Source organism: Hordeum vulgare, chromosome 5H (genome assembly GCF_904849725.1).
Source record: "Hordeum vulgare subsp. vulgare chromosome 5H, MorexV3_pseudomolecules_assembly, whole genome shotgun sequence".
Taxonomy (NCBI): Eukaryota; Viridiplantae; Streptophyta; class Magnoliopsida; order Poales; family Poaceae; genus Hordeum; species Hordeum vulgare.
The window spans coordinates 281,683,607-281,705,671 of record NC_058522.1 but is presented as its reverse complement, the minus strand read 5'-3'; positions in this window follow the sequence as shown (position 1 = coordinate 281,705,671).

Here is a 22,065-nt window from a genome sequence, read left to right as displayed (position 1 = left end):
CCTCTTCGTCACACGGAGTGACAAATCCCAGTCTTGATCCATACTAACTCAACGGACACCTTCGGAGATACCTGTAGAGCACCTTTATAGTCACCCAGTTACGTTGCGACGTTTGATACACAAAAGGTATTCCTCCGGTGTCAGTCAGTTATATGATCTCATGGTCATAGGAATAAATACTTGACACGCAGAAAACAATAGCAATAAAATGACACGATCACATGTTATGTTCATTATTTGGGTCTAGTCCATCACATGATTCTCCTAATGATGTGATCCAGTTATCAAGTGACAACACTTGCATATGGTCAGAAAACCTTGACCATCCTTGATCAACTGGCTAGGGACATTGTTTTGTCTATGTATCCACACATGTATCTATGTTTTCATTCAATACAAGTATAGCATGGATAATAAACGATTATCTTGAAATAGTAAATATAATAATAACTATTTTATAATTGCCTCTAGGGCATATTTCCAATAGTCCCCCACTTGCACTAGAGTCATATACAACTCTTCCTTAAGAAAACCGTTAAGGAACAACGTTTTGACATCCATCTGCCAGATTTCATAATCGAAAAATGCAGCTATTGCTAACATGATTAGGACGGACTTAAGAATCGCTACCGGTGAGAACGTCTCATCGTAGTCAACTCCTTGAACTTGTGAAAAACCCTTTGCCACAAGTCGAGCTTTATAAACGGTCACATTACCGTCTGCGTATGTCTTCTTCTTAAAGATCCATTTGTTCTGAATAGCCTTGCGGCCTTTAGGTAATACTTCCAAAGTCCACACTTTGTTTTCATACATAGATCCTATCTCGGACTTCATGGCCTCCACCCATTTGTTGGAATCCGGGCCCACCATTGCTTCTTCATAATTCGCAGGTTCATTATTGTCTAACAACATGATTGATAAGACAGGATTACCGTACCACTCACGAGCAGTACGTTATCTTGTCGACCTGCGAGGTCCAATACGAACTTGATCCTAAGTTTCATGATCATCATCATTAACTTCCTCCTCAACCGGCGTCGCTTCGACAGAGGTTTCCCCCAGCCCTGTGCCACCATCTAGAGGGATTAGAGGTTCGACAACCTCATCAAGTTATATCTTCCTCCCACTCAATTATTTTGAGAGAAACTCCTTCTCAAGAAAAGCTTCGTTCTTAGCAACAAACACTTTGCCCTCGAATTTGAGATAGAAGGTGTACCCAACTGTCTCCTTTGGGTAACCTATGAAGACACACTTTTCCGCTTGGGGTTCCAGCTTTTCAGGATAAAGCTTTTTAACATAAGCATCACATCCCCAAAGTTTAAGAAACGACAACTTTGGTCATTTGCCATACCACAGCTCGTACGGTGTTGTCTCAATGGATTGTGATGGTGCCCTATTTAAAGAGAATGCAGTTGTCTCTAATACATAACCCCAAAATGATAATGGCAAATCGGTAAGAGACATCATAGATCGCACCATTTCTAACAAAGTAAGATTACGACGTTCGGACACACCATTACGCTGTGGTGTTCCACATTGTCTTAAGTGAGCACCAAACTCGAAACTCAGATACTCACCCCCACGATCAGAACGTAGGAACTTGATCTTCTTGTTACGATGGTTTTCAACTTCACTGTGAAATTGCTTGAACTTTTCAAACATTTCAGACTTGTGTTCCATCTAGTAGATATATCCATACCTACTCAAATCGTTAGTGAAGGTGAGAAAATAACGATATCCGCCGCGCACCTCCACACTCATCGGACCGCACACATCGGTATGTATGATCTCCAACAAGTCACTTGGACGCTCCATTGTTCCAGAAAACGGAGTCTTAGTCATCTTGCCCATGAGGCATGGTTCGCACGTGTCAAGTGATTCAAAATCAAGTGACTCCAAAAGCCCATCTGAATTGAGTTCCTTCATGCACATTACACCAATATGACCTAAGTGGCAGTGCCACAAAAACATGGCGCTATCATTGTTAACTCTACATCTTTTGGTCTCAATGTTATGTATATGTGTATCATCACTATCAAGATTCAATATGAACAATTCTCTCACATTGGGTGCATGAACATAAAAGATATTACTCATAGAAATAGAAACAACCATTATTCTCAGACATAAACGAGTAACCGTCTCGCAATAAACAAGATCCAGATATAATGTTCATGCTTAACGCATGCACTAAATAAAAATTATTTAAGTTCATAACTAATCCTGATGGTAACTGAAGTGAGACTGTGCCGACGGTGATTGCATCAACCTTGGAACCATTTCCCACGTGCATCGTCACTTCATCCTTCGCCAACCTTCGTTTATTCCGTAGTTCCTGCTTCGAGTTGCAAATATGAGGAACAGAACCGGTATCAAATACCCATGCACTACTTCGAGAGTTGGTTAAGTACACATCAATAACATGTATATCAAATATACCTGATTTTTCCTTGGCCGCCTTCTTATCAGCCCAATACTTGGGGCAGTTGCGTTTCCACTGACCCATTCCCTAGCAATAATAACACTCTGTTTCTGGCTTAGGTCCAGCCTTGGGTTTCTTCGTCGGATTGGAAACGGGCTTGCCGCTCTTCTTGGAGTTACCCATATTGCCTTTGCCGTTTTTCTTGAAACCAGTGGTCTTATTCACCATCAACACTTGATGCTCTTTCCGGAGTTCTGACTCTGCGACTTTCAGCATCACGAATAACTCGCCGGGTGACTTCTTCATCCCTTGCATGTTATAGTTCCACACAAAGCTCTTATAGCTAGGTGGCAGTGATTGAAGAATTCTGTGAGTGATAGCCTCTTGCAGGAGTTCAATCCCCAGCTCAGCTAGACGGTTTGAGTACCTAGACATTTTGAGCACATGTTCACTGACAGACGAATTCTCCTCCATCTTGCAAGCATAGAATTTATCGGAGGTCTCATACCTCTCGATCAGGGCGTTCTTCTGAAAGATAAACTTCAACTCCTGGAACATCTCATATGCTCCATGACGCTCAAAGCAATGTTGAAGTCCCGGTTCTAAGCCAAACAAGACTGCACATTGAACTACTGAGTAGTCCTCCTTACGTGTTAACCAGGCGTTCAAAACATCCTGGCTAGACATAGCGGGTGGTTCATGTCCTAGCACTGCATTAAGGACATAATCCTTCTTCCCAGCTTGTAAGATTAGCTTAAGATTACGAGCCCAGTCTACAAAGTTGCTTCCATCATCTTTCAACTTAGCTTTCTCTAGGAACGTATTGAAATTCAGGGTTGCTGCTGCGTGAGCCATTTATCTACAACATAAAATATTGCAAAGTGGGCTTACAGTATGTTCAAGATAATTAGAGTTTAACTAATCAAATTACTGATAAACTCCCACTCAAAAAGTACATCTATCTAGTCATTTGAGTGGTACATGATCCAAATCCACTATCTCAAGTCCGATCATCACGTGAGTTGAGAATAGTTTTAGTGGTAAGCATCTCTATGCTAATCATATCAACTATACGATTCATGCTCGACCTTTCGGTCTCTTGTGTTCCGAGGCCATGTCTACACATGCTAGGCTCGTCAAGCTTAACCCGAGTGTTCTGCGTGTGCAACTGTTTTGCACCCATTGTATGTGAATGTTGAGTCTATCAGACCCGATCATCACGTGGTGTCTTGAAACGACAAACTGTGGCAACGGTGCACAGTCGGGGAGAACACAATTTCGTCTTGAAATTTTAGTGACAGATCACCTTATAATGCTACCGTCGTTCTAAGATAAATAAGGTGCATAAAAGGATTAACATCACATGCAATTCATAAGTGACATGATATGGCCATGATCTAGTGCTTCTTGATCAACATCACCAAAGCACCGGCATGTTCTTCTTGTCACCGGCGCCACACCATGATCTCCATCATCGTGTCGCCATCGAGGTTGTCGTGCTATTTATGCTATTACTACTAAAGCTACGACCTAGCAATATAGTAAACGCATCTGCAAACAAAAATGTTAGTTTAAAGACAACCCTATGGCTTCTTTCGGTTGCTGTAGCATCGACGTGCAAGTCGATATTAACTATTACAACATGATCATCTCATACATCCAATATATCACATCATGTCTTTGGCCATATCACATCACAAGCATACCCTGCAAAAACAAGTTAGACGTCCTCTAATTTGTTGTTGCATGTTTTACGTGGCTGTTATGGGTATCTAGTATGATCGCATCTTACTTACGCAAAAACCACAACGGAGATGTGGAAATTGCTATTTAACCTCTCTCCAAGGATCGCCTCGGTAAAAACCAATTCAACTAAAGTTGAAGAAACAGGCACCCGCCAGTCATCTTTATGCAACGAGTTGCATGTTATTCGAGGAAACCAGTCTCTCGTAAGCGTCCGAGTAATGTCGGTCCGGGCTGCTTCAATCTAACAATACCGTCGAATCGAGAAAAGACTAACGAGGGCAGAAAATCAAACATCAACGCCCACAAAACCTTTTGTGTTCTACTCGAGATAACATCTACGCATGAACCTAGCTCATGATGCCACTGTTGGGGAACGTTGCATGGGAAACAAAAAATATCCTACGCACACGAAGACCTATCATGGTGATGTCCATCTACGAGAGGAGATTAGATCCACATATCCTTGTAGCTCGCTAAGCGGGAAGCGTTAAGAAACACGGTTAATGTAGTGGTATAGCTTCGTGATTCAAATCACCGTCGTCCCACGATCCCCCGATCTAGCGCCGAACGGACGGCACCTCCGCGTTCAGTACACGTACAACTCGATGACGATCCCGGCCTTCTTTATCCAGCAAGAGATACGGAGAAGTAGATGAGTTCTCCGGCAGCGGGACGGCGCTCCGGTGGGTGATGATCTACTCCTGCAGGGCTCCGACCGAGCTCCGCCGAAATCCGATCTAGAGGAAGAACTATGTGGTATAGGTTTGAGTTGCATGTGGCAATGTTGTGTCTCAAAAGCCCTAAAACCACTGGTATATATAGGATGAGGGGAGGGGCTAGCCTTGGGGCTCAAGGGAGCCCCAAGGGCGCCGTCCGAAGGGAGGAGGTGGACTCCCACCCCAATTCGGTTTGGGGGAAGGAGTCCACTCCTTCCTTCCCACCTCCCTCTTTCCTTTTTTTCTTTCCTTTGGTATTTTCCCTTGTGGCGCCATGGCCCTATTGGGCTGGCCTCACCAGCCCACCAAGGGCTGGTGCGCCACCCTAGGGTCACTGGTCTCACTCCTGGGTGGGTGGGCCCCTCCCGGTGAATACCCGGAACCCATTCGTCACTCCCAGTAGACTGCCGGTAATGTCCAAAACTTTTCGGTGACCAAATGAAACCATCCTATATATCAATCTTCATTTCCGGACCATTCCGGAAACCCTCGTGACATCCGTGATCTCATCCAGGACTCCGAACAATATTCGGTAACCACACATATAACTCAACTATACTAAAACATCATCGCTCCTTAAGTGTGCAGACCCTGCGGGTTCGAGAACTATGTATACTTGACCCGAGACACTCCTCGGTCCATATCCAATAGCGGGACCTGGAGGTCCATATTCGATCCTACATATTTTACGATGATCTTATCGGTTGAACCTCTGTGCCAAGGATTCATATAATCCCGTATGTCATTCCCTTTGTCCTTCGGTATGTTACTTTCCCGAGATCCGATCGTCTGTATCCGCATACCTATTTCAATCTCATTACCGGCAAGTCTCTTTACTCGTTCCGTAATACAAGATCACGTGACTTACTTAGTCACATTGCTTGCAAGTCTTGTTAGTGATGTTGTATTACCGAGTGGGCCCCGAGATACCTCTCCGTCACATGGAGTGACAAATCCCAGTCTTGATCCATACTAACTCAACGGACACCTTCGGAGATACCTGTAGAGCACCCTTATAGTCACCCAGTTACGTTGCGACGTTTGATACACACAAGGTATTCCTCCGGTGTGAGTGAGTTATATGATCTCATGGTCATAGGAATAAATACTTGACACGCAGAAAACAACAGCAATAAAATGACACGGTCACATGCTATGTTCATTGTTTGGGTCTAGTCCATCACATGATTGTCCTAATGATGTGATCCAGTTATCAAGTGACAACACTTGCATATGGTCAGAAAACATTGACCATCCTTGATCAATTGACTAGCCAACTAGAGGCTTGCTAGGGACATTGTTTTGTCTATGTATCGACACATGTATCTATGTTTTCATTCAATACAATTATATCATGGATAATAAGCGATTATCTTGAAACAGGAAATATAATAATAAATATTTTATCATTGCCTCTAGGGCATATTTCCAACAAGTTATATATGCACAGAAGCACCGACCAAGATTAAATTTGTTCATACACCCCCTAGCCATATATTTCTAGGATCCTTTGCAAAATTATTAAACTTGGCCTCAATTTGTTCCCACCGAGCCCCATCTTCCTCGTGCCTCATATATTTATCCACAATTTTCTCATCATGATGCCACCGCAACCTCTTTGCCTCTCTAGGGTTTGAAACAAACGCTTCAACCTTGGAATTATAGGCAAGCACCAAACAACCTTCTACGGGATTCCTGTCTTGATCTCTTCATCTGTTTTGTACTTGTCTTTTGCTCTCCCGCGCTTGTATTGTGGATGCTTGCATATGCAACATGAATGCAAATCTTTGTCATCACCGCGGTACAATATACAATCATTCACACAAGCGCGTATCTTTTGGACTTCAAGTTCCAATGGACAAACAACTTTCTTTTCTTTGTTCGTGCTTCTAGGGAGTACATTATCTTCTGGAAGAATGTCTTTGAAAAGACTCAAAGACTCTATGGAGGACTTGTTTGATAGACCACTTTCTGCTTTAAATCTAAGAAGCGCTAGTGTGACACTCAACTTGCAATATTTCTTTTTGCAACCTGGATACAAATATTTCTTGGATGCCACATGAATGGTTAGCAGTTCCTTGTACTCGGCTAAATCTGCTTTTGGTCCTGGAAATCTACAATCATAGCACCAAATTCTGGCACATCAAGGTCGATGTCATCTGCCTCGCATTCTTCATTTTTCTTTGGGGGTGGCATGGTAGTATTCCGTTTGTAGCTTAACGTCTGAGCCCCAAGGTTAAATTCAACACCCATGCGACTCTAATTGGGGTTTGGCACCTCGCCGACATGCATGTTATTACCTTCATCCATAGCCGATTCTTCATCGTGTCTAGTCCATCGTGTGTATCCACCCATGAATCCCCTCTTGTATATGTGAAACTCGACCTCACCAATTGGAAGTGACACCGTATTGGTACGATCCTTGCATGCACACATGACGTAATCTTTTCACCAGTTCTCCTCTTCGTTCGTTCATCAAAATCCATGAACTCCTTCGTGCGATCCACATACCTTGAGCTTGTACGATCTCCCATCCATTCAGATAGTTCCATATGCGCATGAGGGGTGATTCAGAAAATATTAATATATGGATTACCACATGCACAAAGATGCATGAATGAATCACAAGATTTTATTTCCAAAATTTATGAAGGGCGCTGCATAATTTTATCTAGCCATGCGATAACCCTTATATCAATTTAATACCTTAATTAGGCCACTCAACAGAAATAATACCTTAATTAATTAGCCGCCACCGTCGCCTGACCGAGGAGAGACTTCCTATATATCATGTCGCCGAACGACCAGAGATGACCGCGAGGGACATGCTCCAATCACACCAGCGCCGACCACGAGGATTGAGCTCCTCCTATATCTCCCGCCGCTGACTGAGGATTAACCTCCTATCATGCCGCCACCGCCGATCGACTGTGGATGGACTTCCTATAACACTGACACAACCGGCCGACTAGGGATTGACCCCCTATTCGATAGTCGCTGCATCGGTCACTGCCCCCATCTCTAGCAGCATAACTATTTTTTGGGGGGTTTTAGAGAGCGGTTGTTTACTGCCCGATATGTACCGAGTAGCACATCACAAGCGATTATGTTATGAAACTGTGTATCACGCACGTTGCCATCTCATACGATTTGGTGTGGAAACCGTGTGCCATATACAACATAGTGCGATAAATAGTTCCCCGAACGTTATCAAATCACCATAGTTTCCCCGTCTTCCCCAAATCCCTAGCCCTCAAATTCCCTAGCATGGCGCTCACAATGGGAAATGCGAATGAGTGGTGCTGATGGTTTCAGTGTGGCTGCTCTAGTTCGTACAATCGCTCTTGGCAGCGCCATTGGCGGTACCACCACGACAACGGTCACCACTGAGCACTTACCTAAGGTCATCAAGAGGCCGGTGTACTACGGATATGAATCGTCTTGTCACGTCCGAATCATTCGTCATCTTTTTAGAATGTCCAAAGCAAGCAACTCACTCAATCCGTCCTGAATTGGGCCCCCTTCTCTCTTAGGAAAGCGATCAAATGTCGGATCTAGAGCATGACTCCAACAGACTCCCGCAACATGAGTTCAATTCTGAGTTTTGCACCACCGAGAAGTACCAAAAGCTGAATTATGTGCATGGACACACTCCCACTCAACGTGTATGCTCACAGGGATTGAACACTGGCAGACTATTTCTCGCTTGCCCCTTAGAGGTTTGTGCTAAGTTCATCATTTAAGTTCAGTTCATGCCCCCACTCGACGTGTATGCTCACAGGGATTGAACATATGAGGCTTGTGCCTTTGTTAACTAGTTGGATGATGAATGGCATGAAAGAGCTCGGAGTGTTTGTCGGGGAACGTCGCATGGGAAACAAAAAATTTCCTACGCGCACGAAGACATATCATGGTGATGTCCATCTACGAGAGGGGATGAGTGATCTACGTACCCTTGTAGACCGTACAGCAGAAGCGTTAGTGAACGCGGTTGATGTAGTGGAACATCCTCACGTCCCTCGATCCGCCTCACGAACTATCCCACGATCAGTCCCACGATCTAGTGTCGAACGGACGGCACCTCCGCGTTCAGCACACGTACAGCTCGACGATGATCTCGGCCTTCTTGATCCAGCAAGAGAGACGGAGAGGTAGATGAGTTCCCCGGCAGCGTGACGGTGCTCCGGAGGTTGGTGATGACCTTGTCTCAGCAGGGCTCCGCCCGAGCTCCGCAGAAACGCAGTCTAGAGGGAAAACCGTGGAGGTATGTGGTCGGGCTGCCGTGGAAAAGTCGTCTCAAATCAGCCCTAAAACCTCTGTATATATAGGTTGGAGAGGGGGGACCTTGCCTTGGGGCTCAAGGAGCCCCAAGGGGGTCGGCCGAGCCAAAGGGGGGAAGGACTTCCCCCCAAACCGAGTCCTACTTGGTTTGGTGGGTGGAGTCCTTCTTTCCTTTCCCACCTCCTCCTTTTTTTTCTTTTCTCTTTGATTTTTCTTTCAATGCGCATAGGGCCCTTTTGGGCTGTCCCACCAGCCCACTAAGGGCTGATGCGCCACCCTCGAGGCCTATGGGCTTCCCCGGGGTGGGTTCCCCCCCCCCCCCCCCCGGTGAACTCCCGGAACCCATTCGTCATTCCCGGTACATTCCCGGTAACTCCGAAAACCTTCCGGTAATCAAATGAGGTCATCCTACATATCAATCTTCGTTTCCGGACCATTCCGAAAACCCTCATGACGTCCATGATCTCATCCGGGACTCCGAACAACATTCGGTAACCAACCATATAACTCAAATACGCATAAAACAACGTCGAACCTTAAGTGTGCAGACCCTGCGGGTTCGAGAACTATGTAGACATGACCCGAGAGACTCCTCGGTCAATATCCAATAGCGGGACCTGGATGCCCATATTGGATCCTACATATTCTACGAAGATCTTATCGTTTGAACCTCAGTGCCAAGGATTCATATAATCCTGTATGTCATTCCCTTTGTCCTTCGGTATGTTACTTGCCCGAGATTCGATCGTCGGTATCCGCATACCTATTTCAATCTCGTTTACCGGCAAGTCTCTTTACTCGTTCCGTAATACAAGATCCCGCAACTTACACTAAGTTACATTGCTTGCAAGGCTTGTGTGTGATGTTGTATTACCGAGTGGGCCCCGAGATACCTCTCCGTCACACGGAGTGACAAATCCCAGTCTTGATCCATACTAACTCAACGAACACCTTCGGAGACACCTGTAGAGCATCTTTATAGTCACCCAGTTACGTTGCGACGTTTGATACACACAAAGTATTCCTCCGGTGTTGGTGAGTTATATGATATCATGGTCATAGGAACAAATACTTGACACGCAGAAAACAGTAGCAACAAAATGACATGATCAACATGCTACGTCTATTAGTTTGGGTCTAGTCCATCACGTGATTCTCCTAATGATGTGATCCAGTTATCAAGCAACAACACCTTGTTCATAATCAGAAGACACTGACTATCTTTGATCAACTGGCTAGCCAACTAGAGGCTTGCTAGGGACAGTGTTTTGTCTATGTATCCACACATGTAAATGAGTCTTCATTCAATACAATTATAGCATCGATAATAAATGATTATCTTGATATAGGAATTATAATAATAACTATATTTATTATTGCCTCTAGGGCATAATTCCAACAGTCTCCCACTTGCACTAGAGTCAATAATCTAGCCCTCACATCATTATGCGAATTACATTTTAATAAATCTAACACCCATACAGTTCTGGTGTTGATCATGCTTTGGCCGTGGAAGAGGTTTAGTCAGCGGGTCTGCTACATTCAGATCCGTGTGCACTTTGCATATATTTACGTCCTCCCCTTCGACGTAGTCTTGGATGAGGTTGAAGCGTCGTTTTATGTGTCTGGACTTCTTGTGAAACCGTGGTTCCTTTGCTAAGGCAATGGCACCCGTGTTGTCACAGAACAAGGTTATTGGATTCAGTGCACTTGGCACCACTCCAAGATCCGTCATGAACTGCTTCATCCAGACACCCTCCATAGCCGCCTCCGAGGCAGCCATGTACTCCGCTTCACATGTAGAATCTGCTATGACGCTTTGCTTGGAACTGCACCGGCTTACCGCACCCCCATTAAGAATAAATACTTATCCAGTTTGCGACTTAGAGTCGTCCGGATCTGTGTCAAAGCTTGCATCGACGTAACCTTTTACAGCGAGCTCTTCGTCACCTCCATACACGAGAAACATCCCCTTAGTCCTTTTCAGGTACTTCAGGATATTCTTGACCGCTGTCCAGTGATCCACTCCTGGATTACTCTGGAACCTACCTGCCATACTTATGGCCAGGCCAACGTCCGGTCTAGTGCACATCATTGCATACATGATAGAACCTATGGCTAAAGCATAGGGGACGGAGTGCATATGCTCTCTATCTTCATCAGTTGCTGGGCACTGAGTCTTACTCAATCTCGTACCTTGTAAAACTGGCAAGAACCCCTTCTTGGAATGTTCCATTTTGAACCTCTTCAAAACTTTATCAAGGTATGTGCTTTGTGGAAGTCCTATCAGGCGTTTTGATCTATCCCTATAGATCTTAATGCCTAGAATGTAAGCAGCTTCTCCTAGGTCCTTCATAGAGAAACTTTTATTCAAGTAATCCTTTATTCTCTCCAAAAACTCTACGTTGTGTCCAATCAGCAATATGTCATCCACATATAATATTAGAAACGCCACAGAGCTCCCACTCACTTTCTTGTAAATACAAGATTCTCCAACCACTTGTATAAACCCAAATGCTTTGATCACCTCATCAAAGAAGTTTGTTCCAACTCCGAGATGCTTGCACCAGTCCATAAATGGATTGCTGGAGCTTGCACACCTTGTTAGCATTCTTAGGATCGACAAAACCTTCGGGTTGCATCATATACAATTCTTCCTTAAGGAAACCGTTAAGGAACGCCGTTTTGACATCCATCTGCCAGATTTCATAATCGAAAAATGCAGCTATTGCTAACATGATTCTAACGGACTTAAGCATCGCTACGGGTGAGAATGTCGCATCGTAGTCAACTCCTTGAACTTGTGAAAAACCCTTTGCCACAAGTCGAGCTTTATAAACGGTCACATTGCCGTCAGCGTCCGTCTTCCTCTTAAAGATCCATTTGTTCTGAATAGCCTTGCGGCCCTCAGGCAGTACCTCCAAAGTCCACACATTGTTCTCATACATGGATCCTATCTCGGACTTCATGGCTTCTAGCCATTTGTTGGAATCTGGGCCCACCATTGCTTCTTCATAATTTGCAGGTTCATTGTTGTCCAACAACATGATTGACAAGACGGGATTACCGTACCACTCTGGAGCAGCACGTGGTCTCGTTGACCTGCGTGGTTCGACAGAAACTTGAACCGGAGTTTCAAGATCATCATCATTAACTTCCTCCTCAACCGGCGTTGCAACGACAGAGGTTTCCCCTTGCCCTGCGCCACCATCCAGAGGGATGAGAGGTTCGACAACCTCGTCAAGTTCTATCTTCCTCCCACTCAGTTCTCTCGAGAGAAATTCCTTCTCGAGAAAAGCTCCATTTTTAGCAACAAACACTTTGCCCTCGGATTTGAGATAGAAGGTGTACCCAACTGTCTCTTTTGGGTAACCTATGAAGATGCACTTTTCCGCTTTGGGTTCCAGCTTTTCAGGCTAAAGCTTTTTGACATAAGCATCACATCCCCAAACTTTAAGAAATGACAACTTTGGCCTTTTGCCATACCAAAGTTCGTATGGTGTCGTCTCAACGGATTTTGATGGTGCCCTATTTAAAGTGAATGCAGTTGTTTCTAATGCATAACCCCAAAACGATAACGGCAAATCGGTAAGAGACATCATAGATCGCACCATCTCTAATAAAGTACGATTACGACGTCCGGACACACCATTACGCTGTGGTGTTCCAGGCGGTGTCAACTGTGAAACAATTCCACATTGTCTTAAGTGAGCACCAAACTCGAAACTCAGATATTCACCCCCACGATCAGACCGTAGGAACTTGATCTTCTCGTTACGATGATTTTCAACTTCACTCTGGAATTGCTTGAACTTTTCAAATGTTTCAGACTTGTGCTTCATTAAGTAGACATAACCATATCTACTCAAATCGTCAGTGAAGGTGAGAAAATAACGATATCCGCCGCGTGCCTCTACGCTCATCGGACCACACACATCGGTATGTATGATTTCCAACAAGTCACTTGCACGCTCCATTGTTCCGGAGAACGGAGTTTTAGTCATCTTGCCCATGAGGCATGGTTCGCACGTGTCAAGTGAATCAAAGTCAAGTGACTCCAAAAGTCCATCGGCATGGAGTTTCTTCATGCGCTTTACACCAATATGACCTAAGCGGCAGTGCCACAAAAATATGGCACTATCATTGTTAACTCTAACTCTTTTGGTCTCAATGTTATGTATGTGTGTATCGCTATCAAGATTCAATATGAACAATCCTCTCACATTGGGTGCATGACCATAAAAGATGTTACTCATAGAAATAGAACAACCATTATTCTCTGACTTAAAAGAGTAACCGTCTCGCAATAAACAAGATCCAGATATAATGTTCATGCTCAACGCAGGAACTAAATAACAATGATTCAAGTTCATAACTAATCCTGATGGTAACTGAAGTGAAACTCTGCCGACGGTGATTGCATCAACCTTGGAACCATTTCCTACGCGCATCACCACTTCATCTTTCGCCAGCCTTTGTCTATTCCGCTGTTCCTGTTTCGAGTTGCAAATATGAGCAACAGAACCAGTATCGAATACCTAGGCACTACTACGAGAGCCGGTTAAGTACACATCAATAACATGTATATCAAATATACCTGATTTTTCTTTGGCCGCCTTCTTATCTGCCAGATACTTGGGGCAATTGCGCTTCCAGTGACCCATACCCTTGCAATAGTAACACTCTGTTTCAGGCTTAGGTCCAGCTTTGGGTTTCTTCGTCGGATTAGCAACAGGATTTCCGCTCTTCTTTGAATTACCCTTCTTGCCTTTGCCGTTTCTCTTGAAACTAGTGGTCTTATTCACCATCAACACTTGATGCTCTTTACGGAGTTCAGACTCTGCGACTTTCAGCATCGCAAACAACTCGCCGGGTGACTTGTTCATCCCTTGCATGTTGTAGTTCAACACAAAGCCTTTATAGCTTGGCGGCAGTGATTGAAGGATTCTATCAGTGATAGCCTCTTGCGGGAGTTCAATCCCCAGCTCAGCTAGGCGGTTTGAGTACCCAGACATTTTGAGCACATGTTCACTGACAGACGAGTGCTCCTCCATCTTGCAAGCATAGAATTTATCGGAGGTCTCATACCTCTCGATCCGGGCGTTCTTCTGAAAGATAAACTTCAACTCCTGGAACATATCAAATGCTCCATGACGCTCAAAGCGACGTTGAAGTCCCGGTTCTAAGCCATACAAGACTGCACATTGAACTACTGAGTAGTCCTCCTTACGTGCTAACCAAGCGTTCTTAACATCCTGATCAGCCGTAGCGGGTGGTTCATCTACTAGCGCAGCATTAAGGACATAATCCTTCTTCCCAACTTGTAAGATTAGCTTAAGATTACGAGCCCAGTCTACAAAGTTGCTTCCATCATCTTTCAACTTAGCTTTCTCTAGGAACGTATTAAAATTCAGGGTGACTGTCGCGTGAGCCATGATCTACAACACAAATATATTCAAAGTGGACTTAGACTATGTTCAAGATAACTAGAGTTTAACTTAATCAAATTATTCGCTAAACTCCCACTCAAAAAGTACATCTCTCTAGTCATTTGAGTGGTTCATGATCCACTTACACTAGCTCAAGTCCGATCATCACGTGAGTTGAGTATAGTTTCAGTGGTAAGCATCCCTATGCTAATCATATCATCTATATGATTCATGATCGACCTTTCGGTCTCATGTGTTCCGAGGCCGTGCCTCCACATGCTAGGCTCGTCAAGCTTAACCCGAGTGTTCCGCGTGCGCAACTGTTTTGCACCCGTTGTATGTGAATGTTGAGTCTATCTCACCCGATCATCACGTGGTGTCTCGAAACGACGAACTGTAGCAACGGTGCACAGTCGGGGAGAACACAATTTCGTCTTGAAATTTTAGTGAGAGATCACCTCATAATGCTACCGTCGTTCTAAGAAAAATAAGGTGCATAAAAGGATTAACATCACATGCAATTCATAAGTGACATGATATGGCCATCATCACGTGCTTCCTGATCTTCATCACCAAAGCACCGGCACAATCTTCTTGTCACCGGCGCCACACCATGATCTCCATCAATGTGTTGCCATCGGGGTTGTCGTGCTACTCGTGCTATTACTACTAAAGCTACAAATAGTAAACGCATCTACAAGCACAAACATTAGTATAAAGACAACCCTATGGCTCCTGCCGGTTGCCGTACCATCAACGTGCAAGTCGATATTATATATTACAACATGATCATCTCATACATCCAATATATCACATCACATCGTTGGCCATATCACATCACAAGCATACCCTGCAAAAACAAGTTAGACGTCCTCTAATTTTGTTGTTGCATGTTTTACGTGGTGACCATGGGTATCTAGTAGGATCGCATCTTACTTACACAAACACCACAACGGTGATATATGAGTTGCTATTTAACCTCATCCAAGGACCTCCTCAGTCAAATCCGATTCAACTAAAGTTGGAGAAACCGACACTTGCGAGTCATCTTTGAGCAACGGGGTTACTCGTAGCGATGAAACCAGTCTCTCGTAAGCGTACGAGTAATGTCGGTCCAAGCCGCTTCAATCCAACAATACCGCGGAATCAAGAAAAGACTAAGGAGGGCAGCAAAACGCACATCACCGCCCACAAAAACTTTTGTGTTCTACTCGAGAAGACATCTAAGCATGAACCTAGCTCATGATGCCACTGCCGGGGAATGTCGCATGGGAAACAAAAAATTTCCTACGCGCACGAAGACCTATCATGGTGATGTCCATCTACGAGAGGGGATGAGTGATCTACGTACCCTTGTAGACCGTACAGCAGAAGCGTTAGTGAACGCGGTTGATGTAGTGGAACGTCCTCACGTCCCTCGATCCGCCCCGCGAACTATCCCGCGATCAGTCCCACGATCTAGTGCCGAACGGACGGCACCTCCGCGTTCAGCACATGTACAGCTCGACGATGATCTCAGCCTTCTTGATCCAGCAAGAGAGACGGAGAGGTAGATGAGTTCTCCGGCAGCGTGACGGCGCTCCGGAGGTTGGTGATGACCTTGTCTCAGTAGGGCTCCGCCCGAGCTCCGCAGAAACGCGATCTTGAGGGAAAACCGTGGAGGTATGTGGTCGGGCTGCCGTGGAAAAGTCGTCTCAAATCAGCCCTAAAACCTCCGTATATATAGGTGGGAGAGGGGGGACCTTGCCTTCGGGCTCAAGGAGCCCCAAGGGGGTCGGTCGAGCCAAAGGGGGGAAGGACTCCCCCCCCCCAAACCGAGTCCTACTTGGTTTGGTGGGTGGAGTCCTTCTTTCCTTTCCCAACTCCCGGAACCCATTTGTCATTCCCGGTACATTCCCGGTAACTCCGAATACCTTCCGGTAATCAAATGAGGTCATCCTATATATCAATCTTCGTTTCCGAACCATTTCGGAAACCCTCGTGACGTCCGTGATCTCATCGGGGACTCCGAGCAACATTCGGTAACCAACCATATAACTCAAATACGCATAGAACAACGTCGAACCTTAAGTGTGCAGACCCTGCGGGTTCGAGAACTATGTAGACATGACCCGAGAGACTCCTCGGTCAATATCCAATAGCGGGACCTGGATTCCCATATTGGATCCTACATATTCTACGAAGATCTTATCATTTGAACCTCAGTGCCAAGGATTCATATAATCCCGTATGCCATTCCCTTTGTCCTTCGGTATGTTACTTGCCCGAGATTCGATCGTCAGTATCCGCATACCTATTTCAATCTCATTTACCAGCAAGTCTCTTTACTCGTTCCGTAATACAAGATCCCGCAACTTACACTAAGTTACATTGCTTGCAAGGCTTGTGTGTGATGTTGTATTACCGAGTGGGCCCAGAGATACCTCTCCGTCACACGGAGTGACAAATCCCAGTCTTGATCCATGCTAACTCAACGAACACCTTCGGAGACACCTGTAGAGCATCTTTATAGTCACCCAGTTACGTTGCGACGTTTGATAGACACAAAGTATTCCTCCGGTGTTAGTGAGTTATATGATCTCATGGTCATAGGAACAAATACTTGACACGCAGAAAACAGTAGCAACAAAATGACACGATCAACATGCTACGTCTATTAGTTTGGGTCTAGTCCATCACGTGATTCTCCTAATGACGTGATCCAGTTATCAAGCAACAACACCTTGTTCATAATCAGAAGACACTGACTATCTTTGATCAACTGGCTAGCCAACTAGAGGCTTGATAGGGAGAGTGTTTTGTCTATGTATCCACACATGTAAATGAGTCTTCATTCAATACAATTATAGCATGGATAATAAACGATTATCTTGGTACAGGAATTATAATAATAACTATATTTATTATTGCCTCTAGGGCATAATTCCAACAGTGTTGTCACCAAGCTTGCAAAAGATAACGTAAAGCTGAAGAAGAAACTCACTGATTAGGAGTGTACAATTAGTATGATGGAGTAAGAAACAATCAATCATAGGAAACATACGAAAGCAAGAGACAAGAAGGAACTAGCATGTGTAGTTATAGTTGTCACATTAGCCATATTCTATGGCGCTGTTTGCAATGATGATTAGGGGTTTCGTTTGATTATCACTGGCCACATCAATAAGTAGAGCTTATCTATTGCTTACCAACTATCTTATGTAAAATGCTCGTTTCGCACAGGTTGTGTTTCATTGAGAACTACGCAATAGCGGGACTTTAGAGCGATAGGGTACTCATAATTGCAGTTGATTATGTAAGAATTCTAACTGCGTGCCAAGACGCCAATATAATTTGTCAATACCCTGCTTCAGTTGCCATTCCTCTATTTTTCATACCATGCTCCAGTCTCGCCACTATCTTCATCATCCCGGAAGGCCGCGCTACACACTTACTTACACTCCGCAAACTCGCTTTCTTGTCGTTTGTTTGCATAGAACAGCCATGTCGAGCGACAGCAAGGACGATAGCTCCGCCAGTCTAGCGCCAGATCTGGGGTCAACCTCAGAATCATCGCGCTCGCCTTCCATTAGTCCTGCGTCAACCCCTGACCTCTATTTTACCAAGTTCACGGAAGGGACGCTGCCTCCCGAGTCCTCGGACAACGACCAGATGGACGAGGAATCATCGAGGGATGAAGATGACGACAATGATGATGATGAGTAGAAATGGTCGAACAAGGAGGACGACAATGAGTACGTTGACGAGGACATCAACGATGGTGATGATGAGGAGGAATGGTCAAACAAGGAGGACGATGACAAGGATACCAACGACGGTGATGACGACGACGGCGATGAAAAGTCAGCGATCAGCGGCAAGAAGTGTCCATGCCAAGTCGATGTCACAAGGCCATCCAACAACAACAAGAATAAGAAGAAGAAGAAGTAAATCAGATTGTATATATCTATTGTCATTGGCTCATATTTACACTTGAACTCTTTTTCCGAGTCGATCTCATCGCAAACGGTTAAGAATACAGATTCGACAATGATCATTCACATTATCACGCATAGTTGGTTTCTTCAACTGTGTGTCGTGTCGAGCACACAATTCAGAACAACAAATCGTATATGTTGTCCAAAATTATAGCACATAATTCAGTTTACCGGCATGTTTGCAGAGTATCACACACACCTTGTTATGACCAATCGTTTGTGTTCTTCCAGATCATCGCAAACAGTTCATCTCAGTGACCTGTATGTCGTATATTGCACACATCCGGATTTGTGTAATTGCCTCGTTATATTGGATCTTCGCAAACAGTTCAACGGTGTGAATTGTATGTCGTACGTTCACACACACATGTGTTTTTCAATGTTTGTGTTATTTTTCCTCATCACAAACAGTTTGTAAATACCAGTTGTTTGCCTTGCATCGCACATGCACCTATTCTCTGACTCGGGGTTGATGGATCAGGCATCGCACACAATTTGTTTCGTTGGGATGGAGCTAGAACTATATCGTTTGGTATTACTACATCACACACGGTTTCGTCGAAGGGTCACAGATACAAGTGTCGTCTTAGGACCTTCATGCGGTAATGATGTCACATATTGATTGCTTGTGATGTTTATCTTTTAGGAACCTTATTCTTCTTAAGATGACGATAGCATTATAAGATGATCCCTTCACTTAGTTTGAAGACAAATGTGTTCTCCCTAAGTATGCACCATTGTGAAAGTTCATCGTTTTGAAGCACGTCATGATGATCGAGTGTGATAGACTCTTCGTCCCCATACAACAGGTGTAAGCCAGTTTTACACATGTGGAATACTTGGGTTAAACTTGACGAGCATAGCATGTACATACATGGCCTCGGAACACGAAGGACTGAAAGGTCAAACATGAGTCATGTAGGAGATATGATCAACATGGAGATGTTCACCATTGAAACCACCTCATCTCACGTGATGATCGGACTTGGGTTGGTGAATTTGGACCATGTAACACTTAGACAACTTGAGGGATCTTGATCTAAGTGGGAGTCATTGTTAATTTGATTAATTAAACTAATTATCATGAACATTGTCTAAATTTTCTTTGCAAAATTAAGTTGTAAATCAATGGATCGTGTTGTAACACCCCTAAATTTTAATGCGTTCCTAGAGAGAACTAAGTTGAAAGATAACAGAACCAACTACACGGACTAGGCTCATAATATGAGGATTGTCATCACTGTTGAAGAGAAGGCTTATGTTCTTGATGCACCGCTCGATGCAGCACCCCCTCCAGCATCGTATGTGGATGTTGTGAAATGTCTGGCATGCACATTCTGATGACTACGCGATAGTTCAATGCGACATGCTTTATGGCTTAGAGTAGAAGCTCCAAAGACATTTTGAGCACCACAAAGCATATGAGATGTTCCAAGAGCTGAAATTGGCATTTCAGGCTGGCTCATGCCCGGGTTGAGAGGTATGAATCTTTCAACAAGTTCCTCGACTGTAACCTGGAGGAGAACAACTAAGTAAATGAGCATGTGCTCAGAATGACTGGGTACAAAAATCTCTTGAATAAGTTGGGATTTAATCATCCGGATGAAGCAGTGATTGACAGAGTTTTCTAGTCACTCTCGCTAAGCTACAAGAGCTTTTTGATGAGCTATAACATGCAAGGGATGTAGAAGATGATCCCTGAGCTATTCGTGATGATTAAGGCCACAGAAGTGGAAATGAAGAAAGAGCATCAAGTGTTGATGGTCAAAGTACCACTAGTTACAAGAAAGGCAACCGAAAGAAGGGAAACTTCAATAAGAATGGTAAGCTAGTTGCTGCTCGTGTGAAGAAACCCAAGGTTGGACCCAAACCTGAGAGATAGTGCTTCTATTGCAAGGGGAATGGTAAATGGAAATGGAACAACCTCAATTACTTGACACATAAGAAGGCCGACAAGAAAGGTATATGTGATATACACATTATTGATGTGTACCTTACTAGTGCTCGTTGTAGCGTCTATGTATTTGAGACCGGTTTAGTTGCTAATATTTGTAATTCAAAATAGGAGGAGCGAAATAAATGAGACTAGCTAAGGATTAGGTGACGATGCGCTTGGAAATGGCTCCAAGGTTGATGTGATCGCCAACAGCAAAACTTTGTGTAACTCTTCTACTTCTAGTAAAAAAATTGGTGTCCTTGCCCGATAATAATCACTAGTAGGTTGGTGAAGCATAATCCTCACGAGAGGGAATGCTATACACTTGGTGGGTTCTCCTCCAAGCAGAATGAAGAACGCCATGGACGCGGCTATTCCGAGGCATGTTGTATATATATCTTGTGTCATATGACAAATATCTTATCCTTTTCAATCTTTTTTTGTATCACAAGGAAAAATAAAGAAAAGATAGATTGGGTTGAACCTTAGAGTCACTAAAAATTTGGCACTCCCTCGATGTATACATTCAGGATTAATTTTAAACATAAATAAATGCTATTTGATGCTTGCGTTGAGCATGGACATAATATCTGGATCTTGTTCATTGTGAGACGGTATTCATTTAAGTTAGACAATAATGGTTGTTCTATTTGCATGAATTATATATTCATAATATTGATGCCAAAAAATGCAAAGTTAAGGATGATAGTACCACATACTTGTGGCACTTCCACTTAGCTCATATTGTGTAAAGTGCATGAACAAACTCCATGTTGATGGACTTTTGGAATCACTCGAATTTGAATCGCTCGAGACATATGAATTGTAACTTATGGGCAAGATGACTAAGACCCTGTTTTTCGATACAATGGACTGGGCAAGTGACTTGTTGGAAATAATACATACCGATGTATGTGGTCCAGTGAGTATTGCAGAGCGCGATGGATATTGTTATTTTCTTACCTTCATGGATAATTTGAGTAGATATGGAGATATTTACTTAATGGAACACAAGTCTGAAACATTTGAAAAGTTCAAGCAATTTTAGAGTGAAGTTGAAAATCATCGTAAAAATAAGATAAAATTTCTACAATCTGATCGTGGTGGTGAATAATCGAGTTACGCACTTGGCACGCATTTAAGACATGATTTTTTTTTTCACTACCCACGTCACTTGGAACACTATAACGTAATGGTGTGTCTAAATGTGAAGACCCCTAAATTAACGCACAATGTAACTCGTGATCATGTCTGCATTCAATGATACATTTGTTGACCTCCCGTGGGATCAGACTCACTTTTTCGTCCTAATGGACCTCGTGTCACGACGTCGCTGGATCCGACTAAATCACCACCCACTGAACCATGACCACTGACATAACTGAACCAAACCTCGATGTCGCGTTGTGGCCTTCAGCTGAGCTAACTGCCACCATGGTGGGATTAATCGTCAATCGTTCTTTGGACTTGGAAGAACACTATAAATACTCCTACCTTTAATTATGTTTACCCATGATCCTAGTGTTATTATCTTTTAAATATCCACAAAAAAGGGGTT